At 48.7% G+C, this 20,684-nt stretch overlaps 1 pseudogene; it reads left to right on the forward strand.

Annotated features, from left to right (window-relative positions):
• The first annotated feature begins 1,619 nt into the window (after positions 1–1,619).
• On the forward strand, positions 1,620–2,559 carry LOC125760290 (uncharacterized; annotated as a pseudogene).
• Positions 2,560–20,684: the final 18,125 nt, after the last annotated feature.

Below are 20,684 nucleotides of genomic sequence, written 5' to 3' on the forward strand. Positions count from 1 at the left end.
CGCCATAGCAACAAGTACACTTTGAAATTCCTCTCACGGGAACCAAAACTGAAGGTTATTTGATATTATTTACGTAACTAAGCATAGCGAAGCATGCAGAAGTATGCACATGTTCATTGGCCGTAGCTCTCAAGTGCTCACCGCACTGCTCACCGCTACGCCTTTGTTCACTTGCCCTGCCACGGTGGTCTAGTGGTTATGGCACTCGACTGCTGGCCCGAAGGTCGCGGTATCGAATCCCGGCCGCGGCAGCTGCATTTTCGATGGAGGCGAAAATGTTTGAGGCCCGTGTACTTAGATTTAAGTGCACGATTTAGGCGGTCGAAATTTCCGGAGCCCTCCACTACGGCGTCTCTCATATCATATCATTGTTTTGAGACGCTAAACCCCAAATATTATTATTATTATTATTTGTTCACTTTTCAAGAACACGCCTGTATAGCGGTGTCTAAGCACTATGAAGGTCCGATTCCCGGCATGGAGGAAGGAATCAGTTAGGAGTGAGAAAGAAATAAAGAAAAGTACGTACCGCAAGTACACGCCAAGCTTCGTGTGGCCTGTGGCGTCCCTGCGTGCGTCACCGACCTCGATAGCGCTACTAGCGCCATTCCCCTTCCTCGGCCATACACTGACCGAATAAAGGCTCTTTTGTTGTCAGCCATCAACGCGTCCGGTTTGTCTGCGCGCTGGCTCGCTCAGCGTCCCACATGGTGTCAGAAGACCCGACGAAGTAGGCCTAGCTGCGTTCGCCTAACTAGAAGCCTTCCCCGGACAGCTACGCACCCGTGCCATGGCTACAGCAACAGTAGGAACTGTCACGTCCTTGCTCCCAGCACCAAAGCCCCTGGATACGACGCAAGATCTTTGGGTAGCGTGGAAACTTTGGGAGAGGGACTACAAGCTCTACGCCACTGCGACTGGACTCTCCGGTAAGCCTAAAGAAGTTCAGGCGGCAACATTTCTCGTCATAATTGGAGAAGAGGGACGGAGGATTTACCGCACGTTTAACTATTGTGAGGTGTCAGCCATCCCGCAGTGCCTATCTCCCGTGTCTATGGACAGATGGCAGCACTCATCCGATCCGCCTAGCGTTTCCTGCTCGACTCACCAGGAAGCGCCCAGTGTCAGTCGCGGGTGTCGCGTGGGAGACGCTAGCAGAGTCAGCAATGGACCGCCCGCGTTGCTAGTGTGATGCGTTGTGCTGGTGTTCTTGTGTGAGTGTCGCCCTGTTTGGCCGCTGAGTTTCATTTTTACCGTGTTAATAAACATGTAGTCACAAGAGACAGTGCCCGTTCCTCTTCAATATTCCGCCTACGAGCCTCACATCTGGCGCAGTCGACGGCGAGCCTCTGCAACTGTCTCGTCCAGCCCGCCTTCGCCCGAAGATGTTCGACTTCAGCCCCAAAGCCATTAGCAAGTAAGCGGAACCTTCCAAGCCGTGTCACAGCGTCACGAAAAGCCTTTTAAGCCTTTGCACCGCTGCACCGTTCGCAAAAGCCAAGCCTAAAACGCCGTTCGAACTTCTGCGACGCAGCTAGGCCTACTGAGCCTGCAACGTAGTTCGAGCGTTTCTGACGGAGCTAAGCCTACTTCGGCATTCCACTCCAGCCACAGTTACCATGCCCGGAATACTCTGGCACGAATTGGACACGGCGACAATGTCCCGCCTCAGCGTCGAGCTTCTCCGCGAAGAGCTCGAAAGACGAAGCCTGGAAACGACCGGCACGAAAGACGAGCTTGTGCAGCGCCTACACAAGGACATCCAAGAAAGCCGTGACTCGACTCCGACGCCTGCCCAAACGCCGCCGGCGGCTAACTTTTCCTTGGATGCCACTACTATTCAAGCGCTCGCGGCGTTGATGCAGCAGTTGCCCCGGCCTTCAACAGTTGTCACGACATTGCCTGACCTTTCGGCGTCGATTCCGAGCTTCGACGAATCTCCGCGACAAAGCGTCAACGCATGGCTTGACGAGGTGCGTCGAGTGCAACAACTCGCCTCTTGGGATGACGCCACTACCCGCCTCATCGCGGGCGGCAAATTGAAGGGCACAGCTCGGAATTGGCATTTGACGTTTGGCCACCAGCATGTGACATGGCAGGAGTGGAGCAACGCGCTCAAGAGCACATTCTCATCAGAGCTCTCCCTCATAGAGTGGCAGGAGCGCGTCCTGAAGGTTAAACAGCACGCCGATGAGAACCTCCGCCAATACGCCTTCGCCAAATTGCGTCTGGTGGAACAGTGCCCTGTCAATCTGTCCGAGGGGCAGAAGATCGACTACCTGCTTCAAGGCTTGCGTGAGCAGCACGTTATCGCCGCAATCGCTGCTAGCCAGCCCTCTACAGTCAGCGATTTTATGGCGACGTGCGTCAGTCTGGACAAATGCGCCCAACACGCCCAAATGCAGCCCTATTCCAGACCGTTGCCTGCCGAGCCCCAGCGTGAGACGCATCATTCTTGTTCGTCAAGGTCGTCATCACCCATCATTCCAGACTAGCCACCTCGGAACTCCAGCCCTCAGCCAACCACTCCTACGCCTTCACGCCCACGACAGCGCATAGCAGACATGCCTGTGCATGAGCAGGAAGCCAAGTACAATGCCATTACCGCTCAGTATGGTGCACCGGCATACCGCAGTGGCCAGGACCTCAGCACAGCAACGTGCTTCAATTGCCGACAGTTAGGTCACCTGGCGGCCAGGTGCCCTTCACCCCGAGCTACACATCAGCGACTCCCAGACAACACGCATCCTCATACCACGGCCATGTCTTGCCTAGAGGGATCACTCCTGCAGTGCGCCGTCATAGAAGCTCGTGTAGCAGCTGTTGGAACTGTCGACGCCTTCCCAGACAGTGGCTCTAAGATCACCATTTTGACTAAAGACCTTGTCCCGTCATCTGCCTTGACACCCTGGAAAAAGCCACCTATCTCTGTCGTGGGAGGAGGAACACTGATGCCCGCAGGTACACTGTCGACATGCATTTCAATTGGGCCCATATCTGCGGTAGTAGATGTCGCAGTGCTTCCCCATAACCCCGTACCTCTGATCATCGGAGAGGACTGGTTTAAAGCTGCACAGGCAGAACTCATCGTGAAGCCACCAAAGCCCACAGAAATTCACCACCCAAGCACACATACAGTGCTCTTCTGTCATCAGAAACTCTTCCCAAGAATGACCAATGCCGTATTTCTCCACAGCCTGCCTTCGTTGGCTTCAGATCATCTTACTACTGCAGGCCTGGAGCTTGAACCCATTCCTGATAACAACGAACCGCCATCGCTATCATTGGCACGCCATGAAGCTCTATTTGAGAAAGGAGTCAAAGACAAGCCAGTGGAGTTGCCCCACTGTTCAGCCAGCTCCACAACAGACGAGACAAGTTCCCTACTGCGTGAAGCACACAGTGGTCAACAACTCTCCAGCGAAGAGTCAACTGTCAGTCCCGACAGGAAGACGCGAGATGAAAGTCCAGAGAAACCAAGCCGAAGCCGGGATACGAAAACCAGCCGTAGCAGAGAGAGAAGGAGCCACAGCCGGGAGAAAAAGAGGAGCCACAGTCGTGCGAAAAACAGAAGCCTGAGCCCAGAGAAAAAGAGAAGCAAAAGTCGTGAGAGGAGAATGAGCCGTAGCCGAGACAGAAGCCGCCGCAGCAAGGAGAAGAAAAGACGCAGGACCCGAGATAAAGAACGAAGTCCCAGCCGTGAAAAGAGGCGGAGCCGCCACCGTGAGAAGCGGAGTCGCAGTAGAGACAAAAGGAGAAGCCGCAGCCGAGAGAAGAAGCGAAGTATAAGCCGAGATAGGCGCAGGAGCCGTAGCCGAGACCAGAGGAGAAGCCGCGCCAGGAAGCGCCCAAGTCAAGTTCAAGACAGGCGGAGGAGCCGAGAGAGAAGACCTCGCAGCAGGAGCCGTCCTCAACGAAGCTCGACCCAGGCCATGCTGCTGCAGCGTAAGCGGAGTGCCGAACAGTTGCGGAACAAGAGCAAGCAGAGCCTCATAGACCCAGTCGCTCACGCCGTCACATTCGTCAGCCCAGATGACTTGACGACTACGACGTCTGACGCAAACAGTTCTTACCTACGCCACTGCCACAAGCCCCATCACCAGCCCCATCCCTGTGCGGTTTTCAAGACTTTTCATGTACCGAACATTACGACCATGGGACTTGGTCGCCTAAGAGGGGGTGGGATGTGAGGTGTCAGCCATCCCGCAGTGCCTATCTCCCGTGTCTATGGACAGATGGCAGCACTCATCCGATCCGCCTAGCGTTTCCTGCTCGACTCACCAGGAAGCGCCCAGTGTCAGTCGCGGGTGTCGCGTGGGAGACGCTAGCAGAGTCAGCCATGGACCGCCCGCGTTGCTAGTGTGATGCGTTGTGCTGGTGTTCTTGTGTGAGTGTCGCCCTGTTTGGCCGCTGAGTTTCATTTTTACCGTGTTAATAAACATGTAGTCACAAGAGACAGTGCCCGTTCCTCTTCAATATTCCGCCTACGAGCCTCACACTATGAAGACGAAGCGGGCCGTAACGACGTAGACAAGCTGTTAAAGAAATTTGAAGAACACTGCAAGCCCATCGTCAACCTCGCGTACCACGACTTTGTTTTCGGCACGAGAGATCAAAAGCCGGGAGAGCGTTTCGATGAATGGCTCACAGAACTCCGAACGCTAGTTCGCAACTGCGAATATGGGCAACTTGAAGCAAGAATGTTGAAGAGTCGCATCATCTTAGGTATAAAAGACAAGCGTCTACAAAGCCAGTTAATCAACGACAACCCAGATTTCCACAAGCTCGTCGAAATTTGTCGGACGAGAGAACGAAGCAAATAGCAAATCGAAGAGATACAGAGAACGACCCAAGGAAGTCACGGCAACGCTGACAAACGCCCGGACTGCCCCGAAGAGGTCAACCTTGTGCAAAACGTCAAAACATGCACAAAATGTGGCTACGCGTTTCACAAGAATCAGTCCTGCCCCGCAGAAGGCAAGAAATGCAAGCAGTGCGGGAAACGCAACCACTTTGCGAGCGTCTGTCGGTCAAAGAAGCCGAGCAAGAGGAACCCGACACAGCCGAAGACTCGAAAACTTGATAGCCTAGAATGCGAAGAAAACTACTTTCTTCATGCTGTATCGCCGACCCACACGCAAACGAGTGGAGTTTGGAAGGCCGAGATTGAGATTGAGGGCAAACCAGTGCTCTGCAACTTAGACACCGGAGCGAACTGTTCAGTGATTTCGCTCAATCATCTGAAAGCAGTTACAAGCACGCAACCGGAAGCAAGCAACACATTGCTTAACACGTTTTTTGGACAGAAGAAAAAAGCAATAGGTCGAGTGACCCTGCAAGCTACAAGCAAACACGGATCTGCTCAGGCACATTTTTTCGTTGTGCAAGAACGCGTGCCAACAACTCTCAGCGGTGAACTGTCTCAGAAGCTAGGACTCATCCAACTTGTGGCCACACTCACAACGGCAGAGAACCAACTTTATGAAGTGGCAAAACCGTTCGCTGATACATTCAAAGGCCTCGGTGAGCTACGTGGTGTGGTTTACCACATGAACCTGCACAAGGGATTTCAAGGTGTAGTCAAGCCCGCCCGCAGCGTTGCACTAGCTCTCCGTGAAAATGTCAAGGCCGAATTAGACAGAATGGAAGCAAATGGAGTTCTCGCGCCTGTCACCGAACCGACTGAATGGGCAAGTCAAATGGTAGTTGTGCTAAAGAAAGACAAGATAAGGATATGCTTGGATCCCGTCGACCTTAAGGCACTCAAACGAGAGCACTACCACATGCCGACGCTTGAGGACGTAGTGACCAAAATAGACTCTGCCAAGTACTTCTCTACGTTGGACGCTGCAAACCGCATTTGGCAAATCCGACTTGACAAGCCCAGTTCATACTTATGCACCATCTTTGCGATAGGGCAAGGACTACTGATTTTTTACTGCAGAACTGTTATGCTTTTCGTTATGCCGTTAGACGTTCATAAAAACTGTCATCATAATGAATTGCCTCTACCTGTCTAGCGCGCAACGCAATACCAAAATAGACTCTGCCAAGTACTTCTCTACGTTGGACGCTGCAACCGGATTTTGGCAAATCCGACTTGACAAGCCCAGTTCATACTTATGCACCATCTTTGCGATAGGGCAAGGACTACTGATTTTTTTACTGCAGAACTGTTATGCTTTCGTTATGCCGTTAGACGTTCATAAAAACTGTCATCATAATGAATTGCCTCTACCTGTCTAGCGCGCAACGCAATACCAAAATAGACTCTGCCAAGTACTTCTCTACGTTGGACGCTGCAACCGGATTTTGGCAAATCCGACTTGACAAGCCCAGTTCATACTTATGCACCATCTTTGCGATAGGGCAAGGACTACTGATTTTTTTACTGCAGAACTGTTATGCTTTTCGTTATGCCGTTAGACGTTCATAAAAACTGTCATCATAATGAATTGCCTCTACCTGTCTAGCGCGCAACGCAATACCAAAATAGACTCTGCCAAGTACTTCTCTACGTTGGACGCTGCAACCGCATTTTGGCAAATCCGACTTGACAAGCCCAGTTCATACTTATGCACCATCTTTGCGATAGGGCAAGGACTACTGATTTTTTTACTGCAGAACTGTTATGCTTTTCGTTATGCCGTTAGACGTTCATAAAAACTGTCATCATAATGAATTGCCTCTACCTGTCTAGCGCGCAACGCAATACCAAAATAGACTCTGCCAAGTACTTCTCTACGTTGGACGCTGCAACCGGATTTTGGCAAATCCGACTTGACAAGCCCAGTTCATACTTATGCACCATCTTTGCGATAGGGCAAGGACTACTGATTTTTTTACTGCAGAACTGTTATGCTTTTCGTTATGCCGTTAGACGTTCATAAAAACTGTCATCATAATGAATTGCCTCTACCTGTCTAGCGCGCAACGCAATACCAAAATAGACTCTGCCAAGTACTTCTCTACGTTGGACGCTGCAACCGGATTTTGGCAAATCAGACTTGACAAGCCCAGTTCATACTTATGCACCATCTTTGCGATAGGGCAAGGACTACTGATTTTTTACTGCAGAACTGTTATGCTTTTCGTTATGCCGTTAGACGTTCATAAAAACTGTCATCATAATGAATTGCCTCTACCTGTCTAGCGCGCAACGCAATACCAAAATCATCATCATCATCATCATCATCAGCCTGTCTACGCCCACTGCAGGGCAAAGGCCTCTCCCATGTTCCGCCAATCAACCCGGTCCTGTGCTTTCTGTTGCCACGTTATACCTGCAAACTTCTTAATCTCATCTACCCACCTAATTTTCTGTCTTCCCCTCACGCGTTTGCCCTCTCTTGGAATCCAGTCAGTTACCCTTAATGACCACCGGTTATCCTGCCGACGTGCTACGTGGCCGGCCCATATCCATTTCTTCTTCTTAATTTCAACTATGATATCCTTAACCCCCGTTTGTTCCCTGACCCACTCTGCTCTCTTCCTGTCTCTTAAGGTTACACCTATCATTTTCCTTTCCATCGCTCGCTGCGTCGTCCTCAATTTAAGTTGAACCCTCTTTGTAAGTCTCCAGGTTTCTGCTCCGTAGGTAAGTACCGGTAAGATGCAGCTGTTATATACCTTCCTCTTGAGAGATAGTGGTAGACTACCATTCATGATTTGATAATGCTTGCCGAATGAGCCCCATCCCATCCTTATTCTTCTAGTTATTTCACTCTCATGGTTCGGCTCCGCGGTTACTACCTGTCCTAAGTAGACGTACTCCTTTACAACTTCCAGCGTCTCGCCACCTATCGCGAAGCGCTGTTCTCTGCCAAGATTGTTCCACATTACTTTAGTTTTATGCATATTAATTTTCAGACCTACTCTTCTACTTTCCGTATCCAGTTCAGTAATCATGAGCTGTAATTCGTCTCCCGCGTTACTCATCAATGCAATGTCATCAGCGAAGCGCAGGTTACTGAGATACTCTCCATTAACTCTTATCCCTAATTCTTCCCAATCTAGGGCCCTGAAAACCTCCTGTAAACACGCGGTGAATAGCATTGGAGAGATCGTGTCTCCCTGTCGTACGCCCTTCTTTATTGGGATTCTGTCGCTTTCTTTATGAAGGACTATAGTGGCTGTGGATGCGCTGTAGATTTCTTCCATTATGTTTATATAGGCTTCGTCGATGCCCTGATTCCGCAGTGCTTGCATGACTGCTGATGTCTCCACCGAATCAAATGCCTTCTCGTAATCTATGAAGGCTATGTATAGGGGTTGGTTGTATTCCGCGCATTTCTCTATCACCTGATTGATAGTATGAATATGGTCTATTGTTGAGAAGCCTGTACGAAATCCTGCCTGGTCCCTTGGTTGATTAAACTCTAATGTCGTATTAATTCTGTTAGCAATTACTTTTGTGAATAGCTTGTAGACATATATAATAGACTCTGCCAAGTACTTCTCTACGTTGGACGCTGCAACCGGATTTTGGCAAATCCGACTTGACAAGCCCAGTTCATACTTATGCCTCCATTTTCGCGATAGGGCAAGGGCTACTGATTTTTTACTGCAGAAATGGTATGCTTTTCGTTATGCCGTTACACGTTCACAAAAACTGTTATCATAATGAATTGCCTCTACCTTTCTAGCGCGCAACGCAATAATTCGGCCGGCGCACTCTCTTCGTCGTCGTCTTCATCTTCTGCTTAGCTCCCCGAACACGTGCGACCGGTTGCGCCGATTTGTCCGGCGTGGGATGCAATAACTTGGATGGGTGAGAGAATGATTACAGAGAGAGAGAAAAAGAAAGAGAGAAAGAGCTCTAAAGGAAGAGAAAAAAAATTGCGAAGCTTGCACTAAGCCGTGCAAGGCTTGAAACAGCGAAACTGGGCGATTCTGGAGACTAATCTGGTTGCTTCTAGGTTGTTTATAAACCTTTGCTAGATGATGCAGGTTGTTTCTAGGTTGCTTCTACGTCGTTGCTAGGCTTTAGCTAGGTGATGCTAGGTTGTTTCTACGTTGATTCTCAGCGCGAGTTAAACCACAGACAGTCACATACACGACACGGATGTCTAAACTGCAGAGACAGAACCTCGCGCTGAAACCAAGCGTTCGCACCTCCCATAGATCTACGGGCACGTCGTCGTTGACGTGGGCCTTCCATCGCTTCGGGTCTTCTCGCAGCTTTTCCCGTTCCCTAGTATTCCCTTGTTGTACGTAGTCGGGGTTTTCGGCACACCGTGGTCGCTTCGCAGCCATTTGTTGGGCTAAGAAAGAAAGCCTTCTTCAATATTAGTAGACTAGTGGTCAGTAGTGGGATTTGCACAATTTTAGTTGCACATGCCCGTTTATGATGATGACAATTGTTTTGGTTCCTGAACGGCATCCTGAACGCCGCCCACTTTGGACGACTTTCTGAATTCAATGAAGGGTTTATTCCTGCTGCCCTCTCTGAGGACGCAACAGAAGGTAAGCAGTAAAGAACACTTGCGCATCACTTACCCAGTTAGCTAAGCCGATACAGCCTGGAATTGTTTTCTTACATTGCATTTTCGTTTCCAAATTTCCACTTGAGTTGACCGCCCCCTTCTATGAGAAGTCACTCGTAATGAGATGGCGCTATTAGCCGAGGAAGAAGCGAGCGCGCAAACTATTCGTTTCTTGGCCAATCCCCCAGAGTGGGTGCGAGCCATTCATAAAGGCAATCATCATCATCAACAACAACAACAACTCGGCGTGTGCCAACGGTTCTCCACATATCCTAATCATGAGTGACCCGAATGCCACCAGCTCCGCGGCTGCCAGCCCGAGTGCGCCGCAAGCGGCCGACAGCGGCCACTCCGTGAAGTCGCACGAGACGTCGCACAAGAGTCATGGAAGCAAGCATTCCAAGCTTTCGCCCGAGGGCAAGGCCAAGTGAGTCACCGTTTAGCCTAGCTGAGGCCGTGGAGGAGGTGAAGAGTGCATTTAGATTTCGATGGTGATTTTCAGGCGTCGCTTTTGCGGCGCAGGTACGTAAGCGCCTCGCCAGCTAGTAAAACCAGCGTGCTTTGGAGTTTCGTTAACCGCTTCAGAAAGCGACGCACTCCGCGTTTCGTGCGCTTAGGATAGTGTTGTGTCGACGCGGCCGTACGCGACGCCGACGAAGCACAAAGGGCCCGGCGCCCGGAGCTCCGGCTGTAAAGACGGAGCAGCAGTTGTGACCAAAGCAGAACTATATATTAACAACATAGCGTCTGACATGGCCTCCGAGATTAGCCGGTGGCGCGCAACGGCGCGCCGCCGGCCAATCTCGGAGGCCATGCGTCTGAACATATACATTGGTACAGCGCCGCCTGAGGGCGGAATTACTGTGTAACAAACCGAAACCGAAAGGCCACGACACAACAGATAGGTGTTCCAATACTGGCGGACAACTTTTCTTGGCAATCAACTTGTTAAAAGCTTGCGCTTGCGTGCACACTTAAACTTTTTTCTTTGCTCTTACACCAGTTTTCATATATTCATTCTGATAATTTGCTACAAAATACAGGGGCAGTCCAGTTTTATTTGTTCTTCAGTAATAATGATAATAATAATAATAATAATAATAATAATAATAATAATAATAATAATAATAATAATAATAATAATAATAATAATAATTGATGGGTTTTAACGTCCCAAAACCACGATATGATTATGAGAGACGCCGTAGTGGAGGGCTCCGGAAATTCAGACGACCTGGGTTTCTTTAACGTGCATCTAAATCTAAGTACGTGGGCCTCGAACATTTTCTCCTCCACCGATAATGCGGCCGCCGCGGCCGCGACCTGCGGGTCAGCAGTCGAGTACCATAACCACTACACCACCGTGGCGGGTGAGTTGTTCTTCAAAGCACAAAGCATTGTATTCCTCCAATACTGGAACGGCGGCGCTTTCTTACCCTAAGTATGGTGAGCAAGTGTGACACTTATTTCGAAATCAGCAACGCCCGCTGACTTGATCGCGTGTGTATCAGCTTGAAAACTCACTAGAAATCAATCAGTCGATCAATCATCTGCAATATTTATCGTGAAGTAATTCGCGTGCGATTGAAAAATATTTTTTTGTGCACTGATTAGCGGAATTTTATATTTGTGAATGTCCGCCGCACCTGACAGCTAACTTTTGAACACATTATCCTCGAAAAGTTTGCGCTTAAGATTTTCTAGACAGTTTTATTTTATGCACTTCGTATATATTGCAGTCAGTGGTCCACGGAAGCACATCTGAATGTTTACAGCGATCACACCATCGTTTGATATCGAAAGTACTTTAACGCAGCATCCACCCGCAATCGCACGTTGTGCTTGCACGCATGTCAGACGAAGATGACAACCAGCACTGGCAGCTTGGCTAATGTCCTGCGTTAGGTTCGATGACGCGGGTACGACTCCCAGCCGCAGCGGCTGAATTTGGGTGAAAGCGAAATACGGGGACAACCCCGCACGTAGATTTAGGTCCACATTTTTCTATCACGTTTTGTACTGTCACTTTGATATTAACATAACTGAATACTTGTCAAAACTTATTTGGTTTCATAGCCTGGCTGGTGTTGGCACCAGGGATTAGCTCCATCCGACCGCTGCCACCAGTTGTTGAGGCGCGGTGTTACGTTGTACCCGGGCTCCATTTGGTAGCGTGATAGAGTCTTCGGGTTGAAGAAAACTGACGCCCGGAAGTTGGGACAACGAAAACAAACAAGTTAAATGGCACTTTTACAAACTTATTTACATGGTGAAAAAGAGTCAGCGACGAGCGACTGGATCAGCCATTTATTCAGGGCCCAGAGCCCCAGCGCTTGTCTCACTGAGCAGCGTCGTTATAACACATCAAGCCGGCCCCTCCTTCCTGATGGTTGCCAATCACACACACGACACCACCCACCAGGACGCCAGCCAATATCACAACACTGTCGCAGATGGCACGTTGGTGCGGCAAGGTTCCATCCGTCGATAGCACCCACATGGGGCCAGACCGTCAGAACGGGAGACGGAAAACTATGTGCTGTTTTCACATCAGTCGGTATCGAAAGAAGCCCAGGTGGTTCAAATTAATCTGGGGTCCCTCACTACGACGTCACTCAAAATTACATCGTAGTTTTGACACGTGAAACTGCACATTTTAAAAATAATGTCACGCGAGTGCAGAAATTCTGGATCACGTCACGGACTTACGAATGAGTAAATTGGCGTTTCGGTGGCCGTACTGGAACGTTTTTCACATATCGACACCCATTGTTGGAACAGTTATATGTGCGGATCACTTTACGGGCCCGGGCTGTCGTATGCTGTCACCTATCTCATGTCGTCTCTTGGCGTCACGCAGGAAAAACCATGTATAGCATTGCCACGTATGTCATAGTCATGTATATTGAAATATAGCCAGGGGGCGGTACAGGGAACTGAGGGTGATGAGGAGGAAAAAGAGGCGGGCAGAGGGTAAAGCATAGCAGAGCCGTGTGTAATATAGTCCAGCAAGTGTAGCCACCTATAATGCCGACATCGAAGATTGTCACAACACTTATAATTTGCGGAAATTTAATGCCAAGCTTGCGTATTCGTGGCCGCGGGATATACAATGCACCTTTCCAAGAGACCGTTCGAGACGCTGGAAAGATGAATGACGCCATGGCGATACCAAACCAAAAAAAGCATTCTAGGGACGGTAGCAACGTTGCAATAAAGCTATGCGCTTAATTATGCATCACTTAGACAACTCTCAAAGGAGGTTCCGCGTGGATCTTGTACTGTTCAATTTGGGACCAAGGGACTTGGCGTATATTGATGCAGTGAAAGCTTTCAAAACGTCTGGCTTTTACGTGCCCAAATCACAATGCAATTATGAAACATGCAGTTGTAAGAGACTCCCCGTTATTTTAAACCACCGCGGGTTTTGTAGCGAAGCTCTGTCATGTAGAGAACATTTACGGTCGCAACAGGTCTGACGGAGCCACCATGTAGTGTCGGGGCACGCAGACGCGCGCTATGGCAGACGCATTGAATGTAACGTCTGAGTTGTTTCCACTAAAGTTTTAAAGACGATAGTCTTTCTTGAGATATTGGAACGCATAAATTTTGGTCTATCTGTCTTTCTGTCTCTGTGGCTGTCTGTCACACGATTCACCCACCGGCCAAAGTTTAAGCACTTGCTGAACGCCCAGCCATCTTGAACTGGTAGCTGCGTTCATACTTGTGAACATTGTCGATCAAAATGCAAATATTACGCATATCAGAGGCGCAACATCAATACGTAAGTATTAGGTGGTGTGTTCCTTTACTAAAAAATACATAGATACGTAATTCTAAAGTCCCTAGTGTTTCTTAGGCTGCGCTGAAAATGCCACGCTATGCACGAAGAAAAAGCCCTTTGCCGACAATATGGTGCTTCCACGTGGCAGTGGCCCCGGATTCTGCACAAGCTCATGTTTCCCGACGCCATTGCCAGATGGCGTCCATATCTCACGCAGCGTCTCCTCTATTTTGTCAATGCCGCCAGCCAGTGCGGCCGATTCAACATAAAGGAGGCGCTATCTGAGGCAAGGCGAACCATAAATGGCCGTTTGATGAAATAATGTGGTAAAAATGAAATCTGTGCAAACAAACCTCCATTGCATTTATCATACCAGGACGGAAATTGTACAAGAACAGCATCACGGGTGGCCGCGGATGAGACCAGGTCTTATGTAGTACGGCCGGCACAAGACTATCGCCTTTCGACATTTGCAGCGAAGCACGGAGATACGCGGCCAGTTTTATTATTTCTGCAGTTTCACGCGCGTGCCTAACATGTATGCACATCACCTTAAACAAGAAGAGGCGGTGTCCGCGTCAACGACTTCGGCCCAGTACGGCGCTCGCCTGGAAAAAGGGTGTCGCAACCATGGAGGCAAAGGAGGGAGCATTACCTCCCGCAGCGAGCATTGGCAAGCCAACCCGTTTTAAGTGTCGGTGAAATCACGCAATAAACCAGATTTGCTGAGGCTTCGGGTATGGCGCCCGGTATCATTTAATCGAAGCGCGCTCGTTCGGCGTAGGGCGGCCGGCTCAGGGAGGAGGTTCAAAAACAAAACTCCACCGGTAGTACTGAAACGTACATCGCGCTCTGACGTTGTTCTCACGTGTTGGGCCAACACTATGGGCTTCAATCGCGTGACGTACTGCTCCCTAGTTCCGTTTTCTTTCCTCCATGGGCGCCACCTTGCTCTAGGTGGCACTGACTTCGAGGCACCCTAATTCAGACTAGAGTCGCTAGAGTTACTGCATATGGCTCCATGTGCTGTAACTCTAGTTCAGACTTTCAGACAGACACGTCGCACCATCTCAAGGCGTCATACGAAACGCCGGTTTGGCGGTGTTTTCAAACACACGATATTAAAAAGCGTTGCATTACACCGCGCTTTTCGCAGGGCTTTAGATTTTGCTTCTTCATCACTTAGCTCACAGTGGCGAAACGTGAGCGCCTCCGTGCTAGCACGCGCGCTGCGATTGGCGTAGCCGTTTTTAATAAAACGCCATAGTCTTTCTCCAATACGTCTGTTGAACCAATCGCGTTAGTCCAGTGTATCGTGACGCAAGAGGTCGCTCTAGCGGCGTCTTGAGTTGCTCTTTTTACTCGTCATGGGTCGGACGCCTGTCGTACGTTCCAAAGAGGAGCAGCGGTAGTACTAGGAACATCGGCGCGCCCAGAAGTGCGAGTGTGCGCGTCGCTGTCGAGGCAATGCCACTGACGACGATCATGCAGGTGAAACCAAACGCACGCGCGACGCCTCGCCGTCGGAACGCATTAGAGCCCTTCCAACTGCGCTGGTCTTTCCACTTCGCAAACAGTTGGTAGGTCTGTAATTTTTTTAAGGCCCACCTTATGTAAATGGGCATTATCTCACTTCGCTCTCATCGAAGTGCCGTCGCTGTGGTCGCGAATCAAATCAATGCTCACGCGCTGATTTGCAAAAAGCGAGCGAAGGCCGTACAAAGTGAGCATGTGTTCATCGACGAGGATCAAATATTTACTCTGTTGACGAATCCAACCGTGTTGTTCTTCCAGCCCAGTGTAATTCTGGGAGTGTTAGCCAGCGCCACTCGTATCCATGGCGGCGAGTGTTCCACATTCGCTGCCTTAGCTACGAATTTTTTACGCCTCTATTTCAGGGATGGTATTATTCCCGTTTTCTTTTTTTTATTGCGAATGTTCTCTTGCAGGCCCCGATACGTAGGCTTAGTTGCTAATTTGCCAGAGACATTACTCATTGCTGTGCCGTGACTTAATCTGGCCAGACGGTTCTCCGTCACACCGTTGGCTCCAAGACGTTCAGCGCATGAAAACATCTACAAGAATGCGATGCGAATGTTACGTGGTGACTGTGTAACATTTATCGCCACCTATGTAGGAAATCACTAACACACCTTTTATGTTCAATGTTGAGAAGTACGCACTGCTCCAAGTGCTGAACACCACGAAAATCTGGTGTCATAATGAGCACAATTTAACGGGATTCACCTCATTTATCGCACTGTTTGTGTCCATCTAGTGTACAATAATTGGTAACGATAAAACATCAGCAAGTCCTAAACTGCATTATTCCCATAAGGGGACTTGTGCTCTTCCCGTAAATAATGTCCCATAGCCGACCGCTGTTTAGTACATTGTTGTACATTGGAGTTAAGCAAATCTGAATAACCAAGCGCAACGACCCTGCGTTGATAGTTACGGTCGTCTAGATCACCCTGTCTGAAAATATAGCAGAGAGTCACTATGTCTGCCCATGCCGCTGCGGGAGCTACTCATTCATTTGTTAAGAATAAACGTCAACAACTTGCAGGAGCACAGAGAGCGCCGTAGAATCACCAAACCCGAAGCATGGGAAGTCTCATTCGGACGAGGCTGCCGGGCCTTCGGCTAAGGCCTTGCCAGCGACTGCTTCCAAGTCAGCTGGCCACGTATCGGTAAGCTTCACTTACTAGCACACAGTGATCGCAGGGCGTGCGATGAGCAGGTTCATGATAAATCCTAATACATTCTCGTAAAACGCACTGGCTACATCTAAAAATGCAAACGTTCAGGGGAAGATGGAAGCTTCTTCTGAAGAGATCGAAAAATTCTTGAACAAGGAACGTCGCTAGAGGCAACGTTTCGACAAGCGGACTTCTCTTCTCCAAGGCAGCCTTGAAAATGACAGGACGACTTGTCGAAACTCAGGCTACGGCGACACCCCATGTTCAAGAAATTTTCATGACTATGGCTCCCGCTAGGACTCAGGATATAACGCCTGCTTGGCCTGCGTCAAACAGCCCTTTTATTTATTGCCGCACAATTATGCTTCAACCTGTCGAGCGCAGCATTCACGCTCGCGTACATGCAAAAACAATTCGCATAGTTCTCTTGATCAGTGCCTTTTCTAAGGAAACGGCCACAGGCGCACAGCGGAAGGGGGGGGTTGGGGTCTTCTCCTTCCTGTATGCAGAAATGGTTTCGCAAAGAGTTCACTTTCTAAGGCTTTTAGATGCGAAGCATCTTATGGCGGAGTTCAAACCGGTGGTGGTGGTGGTGGTGGTGGTGGTGGTGGTGTGCGGCGTGACCACCCTTACTGCGCATGCGCGAACCCTCTCGACACACACCCTCTCCCACTTCCCCTCTCCCCTTCTCTCACTTCCCCTCTCTCACTTCCCCTCTCCCACTTCCCCTCTCCACTTCCCTATCCGCTCTCCCTCTCCACTACCCTTCTGAAACACGGGCTCGATGGTCCCCTTTAGCGGAGATGGTGTGATTTTTTTCATCGGGTAATGCATGCATAGGAGCTTTTCTCCAGCAGCTTCGTCATTGCTTGGGACTACAGAAAATAGCAGACATCCGATAGTCACTCTCACTTGCTCAGAGTCAGAATGCAGTCGTCTCAGCAGCTGTTCTGCGCATTCTGGTTCGATTTCAGAATTCTCGCGTCACTTCCGTTCCTGTCTGTAAATGGATTAATCGAAAAGATTTAGTTATTAAGCCGATTAAATGAAAGGATGGAAATCGATGACGAATAATTGTTTTGCGGGACACCTTTAAGTCATTAATTGTTCATCGATGGTAGCATTGCTTCTGAGCGAGCTACGTAACCTTCGTGATGTCTGTCGCTTCACTTCAAGTAGCGGTGAGAACAAAGCGCGTACAAAGTTATGAGCCGTCCGCTAATCTCTGTCAAGGTATGGCATGCGTGACCACGCCCGGCCAATAAAAGTGTGCAGTTCCCCCCCCCCCCTCCCGTGATGAAGACGATCGATGCGTTCCCTGTCCGCTTGAGCTGTAACAATCAGCTGCCCTCGCATGCTGTCACTCGCACATTTAACACACTTATATGCGCGCGCGCTTAGTTATCTTGTTTGAATGTGATTGGGCTTCACCCACAAAAACCTGTTACCACCACTAGTCACAGGCCACCCAGTGATGTTTGGAAATTTCGCTGTGTTTCAGACTGATTCTATTAAAGGGGCCCTGATACACTTTTCGAAGTAGCCATGGAATGGCTTCATTAAAGGAGCTTATTTCCCACGGATCGACCACCGCAAAGATTTTTAGAATCCGTCAAGTACGAGCGCAGTTGCAGAGATTTATCGCACGCTGTAATTGCTTTCTCTCTTCTCTCATCCTGACGAAAGCGCTGGAAGGTAAGCAGGGAGGGGTGGCACGGGGGAAGAAGGTACGTCACGAGCGCCTCGTGACCTTGAGCACTTTTTCTTCTTTTTTTCTTCGAACGCGTGACATATTCTCAGTGCGATGGCACGCGCGCGAGGGCAAGTGACGGCCTCCCGCGGCGGCCGCAGTAACTACAGAGCGCGCCATGTTCAAATCAGCCAATGGCGTGCAACTTGTGTCAGTGACGCCGTAACCATAATTTTTTCGAGAGAACAGGAAGCGCTTTTTAGCTGATTTTGAGAATTTATTTTAAATTCCAGGCCGCGTGCTGCGCTATAATGTTTGGCTCGCATGTTCTCGGGAGCCTGGACTGCCCATCGGCAGCGTTTTCTGACCATACTAAAAAAGTGTCGCAGGGCCCCTTTAAGAATACACGCAGGACACGAGGAGGCGAGTTTATTCTATAGAGCGAACGCGAGTACCAGCGATAACGTTGGAACGTTCGATAAAACACGTATAAAAGCTGACCAATTTCTCAGGCGAGCAGATTAGTCGACGTACGATGTCCATGTTCGCCGCTATCATTGTACAGGGAGTGTTGCCTGTACTTTGAGTTTATCTTTTAGTGGGCTCCCGTTAGCCCAATAAAGAGTTTTCAGAAGGGTTCAAAGGCGGGCTAGTTGGTATAGGTTCATACTGAAATGTTGGCAGCGCAAACTAACGGAACACACTGCGCTTGTTTGTGTTCCCTTTCTGTGTCCCGTTAGTTTGCGCTGCCAATATTTCAGTATAAAGAGTTTTCATATGTATCAGCTTGTGTTCTGCGTACTTCACCGTCGCACACGTGACCATACGGTACGCGGGGCGATGTTACGACAACTTTGTATTTTAAACGGCTTTATACGAAACCTCACTGCGACGCCTGCGGAAAAAAGTGCACCTTTAGGGTCCACATATTGTCCATCGCAGTAAATCTTATCAAATAACAATAGTTCGTTTATTTCGTAAAAAATTATTACTCGTATAAATAATATTTTCTGATAAAATATTACTCTGTAATTTAGTATATTTATATTTATAAATATTTTACAGAATACTGGACATCTGGTTTCTATAGCGCTTGTTTTGGGTCCCGTCGATACACAGTAAATATTGGAGTTATGAATTTGCAGCAACTTGGTCAGATGCCCCCTTCTATAATTTACACAAATGAGTGTTCACGATTGATTAAGTTGCAGAGAGCACGCAAAGATTTCTATTGTGTGCGCACCGTTTTGAAATTGCTGCTTTGCAGGCAAAGGCGCACGATCGGCACGAGGCCCCGGCCGTTCCCGCCAATGAAGAGAGGAGTCCGAGGAGGTAAATGAGGACATGTCATACCCACTGTTCGATGACCGCGTTCACAAAAAATGACGTCTTACACTGGAGTCGCTCGTATGAGAAATTTGTAACCAATAATAATGCTGGGCGCATCAATGGTGAAGCCTTCCAACCAATGACAATGAGTGCTCACGAACGGAACCTTCATGCGCCCTTAATGTTCCCTTAAGAGTAATAGCGACAGCCTTTAGCGCTTCGTGAACTTTGGAGGTGAAGTTTTGGTGAACGTTTGCTTAACTGATGTAGATTTTCGTTTAAATTTAGGGTTATGTTCACGGAAAGCAGTTTATGAAACTAAAACTATGTCTGAACTCTGTATGGGACTACGGTTAAATGAAGACACAGGGGACACGTGCATCGTGCTGTAAAGGTAAGGAAATGTTCTGTATTACATGAGGTGCAGTCTTGTGCATTGAATGCCCACTCGTACTACACCATCACTACTCGCACCGGGTCGCCACCGTCGTCCACTTCAATTGTTCATGTGGAGCTGTGCGCACGCAGCCAGAGGAGCTACGACAGCCAGAGGGGCGAGGGGGGGGGCGCCTCTTGCTTCGCACAATGCCTTCACGGGCATCGTCCACACGCATTCTGCATTTTGGTTTGGCGAGGTTTGATATCCGGCCAACAAAGTTGCTCAATCACTTACTACCAATCACTTACTCGTTAGCTCTACCTAATTGGCCTCTGTCGGCTTAATTGTCTATTTTCAGATAATTATGGCTCAGTGGCTGCTAAGCTGACTAGTCCTTGTTCGCTTTGGCTAATTTATGACAAGTTTTCGCTGGTTATCTCTTGTTTAAACACCATCGTTGCTTCAACCAATTTCAATGTTCCTTAGTTTCAATTCCTTAGTTAAGAATAGATAGCTGTACTAGAGGCCCACTTAAGATGTAATACACACAAACCGGAATAACAGGAAATTTTCAAAGTGTTACCAATTACAAGCGCGTGTTGCCGTTGTTACCACTCGCAGAAATAAATAATATTCGAGGAGAATATCTGCTTGAAATCTCACAAATTTCATTCAAAGAACTTCAGACAGTGTTAGCAATGATAATATCTTTGCCACAAACTAATTCGAGTTCATGCGAAATCTCGCTGAATGTTAGGTTTAACGTTCGCTGTCTGTTCTAAATAATGTTTAAATATCTGACACGTCGTACACGCAAGCGTGCTTTCTCTGTACAGTACGTGAGCCATGTGCGAACGCATTGTGTATGCAATTTTGTTTATTGCAACTACCGTCATACGGTGACCAGGGCACTCTAAACGTTTTAAATAAGCTTTTTTTTTTCCCGGCCTTCCTTATCATTGTTACAATGTTGCAAATAGAATTCAAGTCAAGCTGTACGAATGTGCGCTTATGCTATACATAGTAGTAGTAGTAAGGTTGAAGTTTGGGTCAGTTGGTACGTCACACTGAAAGAATAAACCAGTCAAAACGACGAACGACACAGGAGAGAAGCGGCGCACACGACGACTAGACTACCAGTTGTGTTTTATTAACAAACACTTATTTCCAAGAAAACCACGAGCATCATCATTTTTATTTGAACAGTGCTCCTGATGCTCCTGATTTTCCTAGAATTTGGCGTAATAATAAGGAACACTTGATAGTCCAGTTGTTGTGTGTGTGCTACTTCTCCGTCCTTCGTCCTTTTGATTGG

The sequence above is a fragment of the Rhipicephalus sanguineus genome, chromosome 10 (assembly GCF_013339695.2).
Source record: "Rhipicephalus sanguineus isolate Rsan-2018 chromosome 10, BIME_Rsan_1.4, whole genome shotgun sequence".
NCBI classification, from domain to species: domain Eukaryota; kingdom Metazoa; phylum Arthropoda; class Arachnida; order Ixodida; family Ixodidae; genus Rhipicephalus; species Rhipicephalus sanguineus.